Source organism: Sinocyclocheilus anshuiensis, unplaced genomic scaffold (genome assembly GCF_001515605.1).
Source record: "Sinocyclocheilus anshuiensis isolate Anshui unplaced genomic scaffold, SAMN03320099.WGS_v1.1 scaffold1257, whole genome shotgun sequence".
Lineage (NCBI taxonomy): Eukaryota > Metazoa > Chordata > Actinopteri > Cypriniformes > Cyprinidae > Sinocyclocheilus > Sinocyclocheilus anshuiensis.
In genome coordinates this window covers 271429-281463 of record NW_015548249.1, presented here as the reverse complement: position 1 = coordinate 281463, position 10035 = coordinate 271429, and the positions used below count along the sequence as shown (strand labels likewise).

The following is a 10035-nucleotide window of genomic DNA, read 5'->3' as shown; positions in this document are numbered from 1 at the left end:
TATGTGAGGGGCGTAACATTTCCGTCTCACGCTTGAGGTATTCGGCCAATCACAATGCATTTGGATAGCTGGCCAATCACAGCACACCTCGCTGTGCGTTTCAAAAAGGCGGGGCATAGAGGAGAAACAATAATGTACAGTATGTGGAAAATGTGTTTTTTTTACTTTAAACCGCATAAACACATTTCATTACACCAAATACACAAAATAATGTTCTTTTTAGCAGCATCATATGACCCCTTTAACCTCTAAATTTAGAGTCCATTGTGCAGCTGCCCTTTCAGTGCTGTGCCACGGTGGCAAAATTTCAATAAACACACACGCACACTAAAAGAGACGTTAATCAGTTACCTACTGAGGCCTGACTGAACAAAGGTCCCGTTTTAGCCGTGGGTGGAGCACACATGTGTCTCTCACTCTCTTCCTCTACAACTAACTGTACATGCCTGTCTGAATAAAGCTGTGATATGCATCTACATGAGAAAGTTACTGAAGCAAGAACTGACAGACGGAAAGCAGAGACATTCAATTTTCAATTCATCGCTCTCTCTCACACACATGAGAAAAACAGAAAGATGAAGGCAAAAGCATCTGTCACACCGCTTCAGATGACTGCAGTGCGGTTTCTAACTTTTCATCTAGGGCTCTCGAGACATAGAAATCAGTGTGTCTCTGTGATTATATGTCATGTCTTCTTCATCAGAGGTTTTTATTTTGGGTTTTGCATGATGACAGATTTTACACTGGACCAAGTAGTGATCCAACACAGAACCAAATGTATTCAACTCTTAATGCATGTGCAGTAATATGACAAGCAGGAACGAACAGACAAACAGAGAAAATGCCGGGCAAATCAGTCTGAGAAGAGGGCTTGAAATAGCCAGGTAAGCATGTATGTGAGCTTATGTGAAATATTGGCACACTTTCATTTTTTTTTTTTTACTTGATCAAGTTACAAAGATTAGCCTCTCAAAGGCACATTCAAAAAAGGCACAAATAAAAACATTATAACATACATGCTTGTTATCGCTTCCCAAAGGATTTCAGACTAAATATGAACATCTGTTTACATATATTTAAAAAGATTCTCATTTATGAATCAATTTATTTGCTTTAACACACTTAAAGCTTCATTATTTTCTCTCTCTTTTCCATCTATTCCTCTTGGTATGTTTCACTCCCTCCTTTCCCATTTCTCGATACTGAATTCTTTAGCATGTCCTGACTCGTATTCAGAGAATTGTAGAATTCCAAGTGTGGGCACGCTTAGAGTTCTGTTCAGTGTTCACCATAGCACTTCTCAAGTACGCAGGTGTGCATACAGGTGTGTGAGTACGTATATGCATGGCAATCAGGCCTGCAGTTAAGAATGCAAATCAGCTATTATGTAAGTGCATAAAACAGAAGAGACAACCGTGCAAATGTGAGGCCACATATGTAAGAAAGCGGGACTCAATTAAAACTGTCAATCATGTGTCCCAGCTGGGGTTCCACAGGAAATGAGTGCAGATGGCTTGTAATCACTGACTATCTTGACACTAATTGATCAAATTATGGACATAAAATGAAAGCGGAACTATGATTCTTTTCTATTAACCACTTGTATAATTTGAGTAAAAACCATTTTAGACACTTCCCACAAGCTTAAAAACGTATTCCCATTTGTTAAAATAATGATATATGTAAGGCCTATATAATGTTATATTTCATTCAACAAATGGGTACATAATTGCCATCCAATAAAAGGTAGCAGCTACAAAAAATATTTAAAAAACTCAAATGATCACATCACTACAATCCATGTTAAGCTACCTGGTAGCTTCAAACATGCGTTGAATAAACCTACAGAGGCGTAACCACACAGATAAAGAGACATATGAAGGCACTAGACGAGACCTGAATGAGTTTGCAACTGTGGAGAACTCCCTCCTGAAACACCAGTGGCACTCACTTTTAACAAGGCTTTTTGGCTGTTGAGAACACTGTTGCAACCCAACAGAAACGCTTCATTTTCAAATCTATTGCATGTTGTCAAAGATGTAACCTTTAAGGGAAGTGAACCTTGCCCATTTACCTTATAAGCCCACTTCTTGTGTCATTTGAAAACATAATTAGACAGTATGTAGACAAAAGAGAACTGATGTTTCACAAAACATTTGTTACATTTTTTTCTTTAGCATTAATGTGCTAAACAATGTGCTATGAAATAAAATACAATTTGAACAAATGAATTTTCTGTGGTCCAAGGATTTAGATTAGCCAATTACACTTTTATGACCTTAGATACATCTTTTTATATCTGATAGTTGAAAGGAAAAAAAACTGATTTAGGATGGAATCTAAATATTTAAAGAGTCATGTCATTAGACATTATATTTCCTTTATATTTTGACAAGAGGTCATTGTACTATAAAAACAAACTTTTTTGCCAAACAATTTTTTCAATGTAAAAACAAACAAACAAAAAAAAAACAATCAAAAGATGCTCGCAAGGTACGCGACTTGCCATCCGCCTTTTCACAAGCATCAATAATTGCCAGCTGATTTCTCTTGATTGGACAATAAAAAAAATATTAATTTTTTTTTTTAATTATTAAAAATTATTAAAAATAAAAAAGCTCCTGTGGCAAAATGGCATATTTAATACTAATTTTATTGAAAAAGTTAACACAGATCTTTAGGGAAACATGAAAACATAGAGGCATAGTTGGGTCGCTTCCAATAATATATTAAAATTAATGATATATTAAACTTATATTACTACCTACTGGCAAGATTTTACAAAGGCTGCATTACCTACAATAACTAACAGTATTACAAAAACATATTAATGAAAAGGCTGTGCAGCCTAACTTTAGCCTACAGCCTACATTTTGATGAATGATTACAAAGAAAAACATTTTTTTCTTAAAAATAGCATGTGCAATATGACCTCAAACTTGCATTAAGACAGTAAGTAGGGCCAATTTTGTTGACATTATTTATTATAAACATATTTATTATTTGTAAAAGATTATGAAGTTAAAGACGTAATTCTTAACTCTAACTGGCTCTCCCATACATAATCTGCTCTTTAAACCATACAGTCAGCCCTGTGGGTGTGCATGTGTGTGTTTGTCCCCATTTCTAAGGAAAAATGTTTTCCTGCACCGCTAAAACAAACACACACACTGTGCTCTCACATGACTGAGAGAATCAGCCCATTCATGGCCCCTGTCACCACAGTGACCTCTCTTCTGACTGTGAGCGAGTGTGTGTGGGCATCCCAAAGTGTTTGTGTCCCCTGACTGATGACATCACAGTCTGCCACCGAAGTCTCTCTGAAGCTCTTGTCACATGTAGCTGGGTGAGGGCCAGGGAGCTCAACTCACAAAAACACACATCTACACACACACTAATATACTATCTGACTAAAGATGACCTTTCATGTTTCATAACTTATGGCTTATGAGGGTGCAGAGTAACACACACACACACACACACACACACACACACACACACACACACACACACAAAGAAATAAATCTCAGTCCTGGATTGTTTATGCTCATTTTAACTCTAAAATATGGTCCGAACTCTCTCTGAAAGCATGCATCAAACATAACATTCAGTTGCAGGTTTACAATCATCATATTGTAATTTCTTTTTTTTTTTTTTAAATTGCATGCTTATTCCACACATATTATTTAAAATTACAGTCCTATATTTCCCTTGTTCTAAAACCAAAAAGGAAAAAGGAAATAACCTTGGCAAAATTCACTGTTGTACTTATAATGTTTGCCAAAAATAGTTAATCCAGTTCCAGTTATTGCTATATTAAAAAATTTATTTAAAAAAATATATATTTAAAATGAATCTCATTCAAACATAGTAAACAGCTTTCAGAATGTCATGTAGTTACATTTGAGAAGTGCCTAATTCCAAGTTTTACTGAAGTAACAATAACTGTGTTACTTTAGCACAAATTACAGTTACCATGGCCATTGTATATCCATAAAGGGATGGTCTTAAAGGGGTCACATGATGCTATTTTAAAGATCATTATTTTGTGTATTTGGAGTAACAGAATATGTTGACATGCTTTAATGTTCAAAAAACACATTATTTTTCAAATACTGTACATTATTGTAGGTCCTCTATGCCCCGCCTCTCTCAAACATGTCGTTTTCAACAAAGCCCCCTCCTTTGACAAGCGAAGTCTGCCCTGATTGGCCAGCTGACCCAGTGAATTGTCATTGGCCGAACATCACAAGCACGCGTCGGAAATGTAACGCCCCTTACCATAATCGCGAGCGTCAGCTTTCAAAGTAAATATCAAGACAGTTAATAATGTCGTTAGTTTTACCATCAGTTCAAGCCCGAAAGGGCAACAGAGTCGCGTGACAGACACAGTGATGATGCAGTACACAGCTGATGTGCTATGATTTCTGAGAGGAAAACTTGAAATCGCATCATATGACCCCTTTAATGGAATAGTTCACTCAAAATAACACTGACATTTCATTTCAGAGGTTCACATTGTTTTTATCAGACACTAAATATTTGTTTTAGGTTTTCACTTTCTCATCAACTAACACAGACTAAATAGCAAGGTGTGGTCTGTTTGTTTGTTTTTTTGCAAGTATGCTAGTGTCTGCATACAGTGGTGCACTCTAATCTTTCCACACACAAAAAAAAAAAACACTCTTTTTTTTTTTTTTTCTATACCTCTAAATCTTACCTCTACACTTATACAATTCCGAACTATATGAGTACCCTGCTGATGATGATGAAATACTTGTTACGCACAATGGAGGCATTTGATAGTGTGTGCATATAAAAACAAAGTATACTTATTCTTTAAATGAGGTTCTATTTAAAAAAAATTTAAAGACTTTTTAAAAATACTTTGGTTAAAAAACACACTAGAAGTGAGAATATTTGGGTTTAAGTTTCCCACTCCCAACCTCATGTTTCATTCCAGATAATAGGCTACTGAAATCAGAATGTTCTCATATCTAATTAAGAATAACTAACGGAATATTGATTTAGCCGCAACCACCTTATGAATGATGTCAAACTGAAGACAGTCTTGATCTGCTTCGATTTGACAAGATACTGGGGAACTGGGGGGAGCATCGTCAGTGGTTACTTTCAAGGAGGTTTGTGAATTCCAAATTCTGAATGATCTGGAACGGATTATTAGATCCAGAAAATGCTTTTCCCTTTATGTGCAGTATGCATCAGCAGGTTGGTGAGCGGCCTGTGGGCGTGCCCTGAGGCTGACTGTGCTCAGCCTTTATTACTCATGTCTGTATGGCGTTTGAGTCATAGTTTAGTCCAGTATTATGGCATCGCATCCGTCTAAGACACACAGCTGATGTCGTGCCTCCCTGTCCTATAAACCCACGTTTTATGGACTGTCCGGTAAACTTGTGATCGAGTGTCATCCAACCTGCCCTACTTTTTAAACAAATGGCCGTAATGGATCGATACATTACGATCTATTGTTTGATAATAAAATTGTGACTTAACTTTATTACTTAAAAAAATAAACTAAGAAATCAATATCAATCAAATGGATGCCAACATCGCATACAACTCCATAAAACTCTTCCACATCTACAACTAGCACTAGAGAAGTCAAGCACCTCGGTTTGATACTCATAATGTTAAGAATGAATTTAAAGCATTTCACAACTCCCAAAGTCAACAAATTTTAGATAGAATGAGACTTAAATAATAACCCAATAATTAATCGAATCGAAGCACAACAATACTTCGCAACTAATGAGTCATGTTTACTGTCTGAGCGTAACATCCCATGTATTCAACTTTAAATGATTAATAAACAAATAACATGGAGTCTGGCAGCGCCTGAGATCAAAAGAAGCCGTCGGCAAAGATCGTAACAAAATGTAGCAAATATCTACGCAGTTCAAATCAATACACACATTGGCGAAAATATAACAATAAACGGTGCAAAACGCTCACCTTTAGAACAGATTATTCCAACTGGAATGGAATGTCCGACGCCAGTTCTGTAGAATTCACGGAAACTAAATGTTAAAAGTTAACTGTCCGCGCGTCTCGGGTTGAACTCCAAACACCGGTCAGGTTTCAATCACCGTAAAAAGGCGAAAGCTGAGCCTTCTTCCCCTTCAAATGTCTAATGCAGTCTTTCATTCGACACGGTGCAGGTGAACAGCTCTAGTCCGCTTCCTGCTTCTTTCAGCAGGCTGAGAGAAACAAGCGAGCGATCGCTCGATTTTTTTTTTCCTCTGTTTGCCATGTACAACCCTCCCTTTCCACACGTAACCGCTATTTTGTCGACAGTCCACAAACACCCGAACTTCTGAGCCGTGATTTCACCCGGAAATAGACAGAATGTGATGCGATGACAGTTTACGCAGTCGAGAATGTGTTAAATGTCGTGTAAATATCTCCACGCAGACTAGGCCCGGTGCACTGCGTGACTCTCACTCCACTAACGCATTCCACTGGGATGAGGGTGCACTGGATAACTGCTCCACTTCTTCCCTGAACAACACTCTTTGATTTGTTACGATTTCAGCCGTTTTGGATGTTTGTTTTCCAGTATTATTTCGTTATTATTTAATTTAACTCATATAGTGTACTTTGTAACTTAATAATAATAATAATAATAATAATAATAATAATAATAATGATGATGATGACGACGATGAGAGGATTTATGGGGAAATTAGAAAATTAAACCGAAGTTTCACTCGAATGATTTAACGAGCGAATTTTCTTAATCCTTGCTGTGTTCTGCCATAATCAAGTTCCTTAAAAAGGACCTGTAACGCTTGACATCTAGCGTGTATTTTTGGGGGGATTTGCTGACCTCTAGTGGTGATAGTGGATATATTGCAAATTTGCATCTAAGCGTGTAAGTTTGGGCTGGAAAATTTATTTTAATAATCACCCTTACGTTGTTCTAAACCTGCATGACTTTTTAATGTGTAATATAAAGGCTGATAGGTAAAATGGCAGCGCCAATGACCATTCATTTATTTCTTAGCGTATCTAATTTGGCAAAATTGACAGAATAAGAATTAAAAGAAAGAAAAAAAAAAGAGCAAAAAATCCACAGAAAAGGTATTGGTAACGTTTCACCAGGACATTATCCGTTAAGTTTACAGACATTTAATTTAACCCTAAAACACAATACTTTATTTAAAGCACAGGGAAAACACCTGTGAAAAATAAGTGCTGAAAATTCCTTTTTATAAACAGTACATTGGACCCTATATTTTTGACCCCATACTTACCCTTACTGCATGGCCTACAGAATAGGTCGCCAATACTAGAGAGAAAAACTCTTTTCCTCATAAGAGCAGGATGACATTGAAAGGGAAGTGCTGTAATTCTGAATGTTTATTGTGAAAAAAAAAATAAATGTATGAATTTGTGTAAAATTTTCATAATGAAATGACGTTATTAAATAGTTGCCTGTATTCAAAAACAACTTTTTCAAATTAACAGGATCAGTATTTTACCGTGTTTTCTTTTATGTTCTCCCATTAGAAGACATACTTTCTCATTGTGCTTTCCAGGTGTTTGGGCCAACTAAGGTCTTTATAGTTTGCAGTAATAGATCCTTACTGGTTATAATGGGGGTTCTGGTGCTGCAGTCATTTAAATTCAGCAGACTGCCTTACTGATGCACTTACTGTTGGTCATGTTTCAGTTAGAAATTATCAGATCTAAATTTCCTGATAAGCATTTCCAAGCCTTTCCTAAACATTCTCCAGTCATTCCTGTGGTGAGCAGAGGCAGAAATAGGACTGGTGGAGGAGATCAAGTTTCAAAGCACAAACTCTCTTTCAGTCATCCCACAGATGACTCCATACGTGTGGAACTGTGTGTGTGTGTGTATATACATGAAGGAATGTGTTTGGTATTTATTTAGGGAATGATAAGATGTATTATTATTATTTGCAACTGAGTTGTTAATGTCTGAAAGGTGCATTTTATGTGAATGTTTTAGGTTAAAATGTGCCACATATTGGTTGATATTAAATGGCTGGACCCACAAGCAGCATGCTTCCATTATTCACCCATTCCATTCTTATTTCATTAAACATTCTGTTAACGGGATCTAAACCAGCCCTAACTCCTAATCTTATCAGCTGTAACTAGACACACATGACACTTGAAAGGAGCCCCCATGCCTAGGCGTATAATTATAGGTATCGTAAAATAATCTTTTTTTTTTAATTTTCTTTTTTTTTTTATTGTGAACATTGGCCAAGAGGTATGTAATTGTTTGAAAGGGCTTTTTTTTTTGCTTCTAAATTAGATTACAAACCTTTAAGATCTCAACTGCAGAAAGGGCTGTGCTGAGGTGGTAAACTATGTGGGTAGATGGAGGCTATTAAAAGACTTTAATGGCTTTATTTAAAGGGATAGTTGCCCAAAAATCATCATTTACTCACCCTCAATTGATTAAAAACCTGTAGGAATTTCTTTCTTCTGCTGAACACAAAACATTTTTTGAAGAATGCAAGTAGCCAAACAGCTTCTGGTCCCCATTAACTTGTTTCATTATTATTATTATTATTATTATTATTTCTTTTCTTTTATGCAGGTCAATGGGGACCAGCAACTGTTGGTTACCTACATTCTTCAAAATGTGTGACCCTGGAGCACAAAACCAATCATAAGTAGCACATGTATATTTGTAGCAATAGCCAAAAATACACTGTATGGGTCAAAATTATAGATTTTTCTTTTATGCCAAAAATCATTAGGATATTAAGTAAAGATCAAGCTCCATGAAGATATTTTGTACATTTACTACTGTAAATATATCAAAACTTAATTTTTGATTAGTAATATGCATTGCTAAGGACTTCATTTGGACATTTCTCAATATTTAGATTTTTTTTGCACCCTCAGATTCCAGATTTTCAAATAGTTGTATCTCGGCCAGATATTGTCCTATCCTAACAACCATACATTAATGGAAAGCTTATTTATTCAGCTTTCAGGTGATGTATAAGTCTCAATTTAAAAAAATTGACTCTTATGACTGGTTTTGTGGTCCAAGGTCACATATGTTAATTATTACTCCGTTAATTAATATTAATTCATTATTAATTAATATTACTCAGTACTTAAACGCTACAGGGTTGGACCACTCTATAATGAGAGTTGTACAAGTCAATGTTAGAAAATAATGTTAGTAGAATATTGATGTCAGCACATAGTTTGCGGATTCAAATTCATGAAATGTGTGTAACAAAGTCCACTGAGGCAATCCGAATGCGAACCCAGTTTTATTGATAAATTATTTATTTATCCTTTAGTTTTCCAGGAAGGTCCCATTGAGATTAAAGGAAACCTCTTCCGGGGAGTCCTGGCCAAGATGACTGACTGTACAAAACTTTCACATTTAAAAAAAAAAAAAAAAAAGTTTGTTTCTGTGAATTGTGGGACTTTCTATAGATTTCTATCACTTTTATACTGACCAAACAATATTTTCTATCCCCTAACCCTAAACCTACCCCTTACAGAAAACCTGTTTGCATTGTTACACTTTCATATAAACATCATTTTATTATTTTTCATAATTCTTTCCCTCGTGTCAAAAATTTCAGGTTTTACTATCCTCGTGGGGACATTTGGTCCCCACAATGTAGCATAAACAAGTACACACACACACACACGCACCTACCTACTTTTGTTTTGCTGTCTTGAGGACATTTCAAAGACTTCCACTGATTTTCTATCAGGTTAATGATATTTTCTATCCCCTAACCCGACATCTACCCCTAAACTTACCCATCACAAAAATATGTGCAGTAGAACACTGGATCTACATCAAAACATCTTTTGGCTGATTTATAAGCCTTTTTTAACTAGTGAGGACAAGTCAAATGTCCTCACTAGTGGGTTGTCATGATCTTTCACTATATAAGTGAGTACATTTCGTCCTCACAAGTATAGTTAAACCAGTACACACACACACACACACACACGACAAAATTCTATATGACCAAAGCAAAACAGTAATCATGAATCAACAAA

The 10035-nt window shown here is 36.0% G+C and overlaps 1 protein-coding gene across 4 annotated transcripts in view; it reads right to left on the bottom strand.

Annotated features, from left to right (window-relative positions):
* pik3cb (phosphatidylinositol-4,5-bisphosphate 3-kinase, catalytic subunit beta) overlaps positions 1 to 6456 on the bottom strand; it is a 52011-nt gene extending 45555 nt beyond the window's left edge. For all 4 annotated transcript variants that reach the window (XM_016442755.1, XM_016442758.1, XM_016442756.1 and 1 more), the window contains exon 1: positions 5974 to 6456. The gene's annotated coding sequence lies outside the window, so the exon portion shown is untranslated. The remainder of the gene's footprint in view (positions 1 to 5973) is intronic.
* Between the last annotated feature and the right edge of the window lie 3579 nt (positions 6457 to 10035).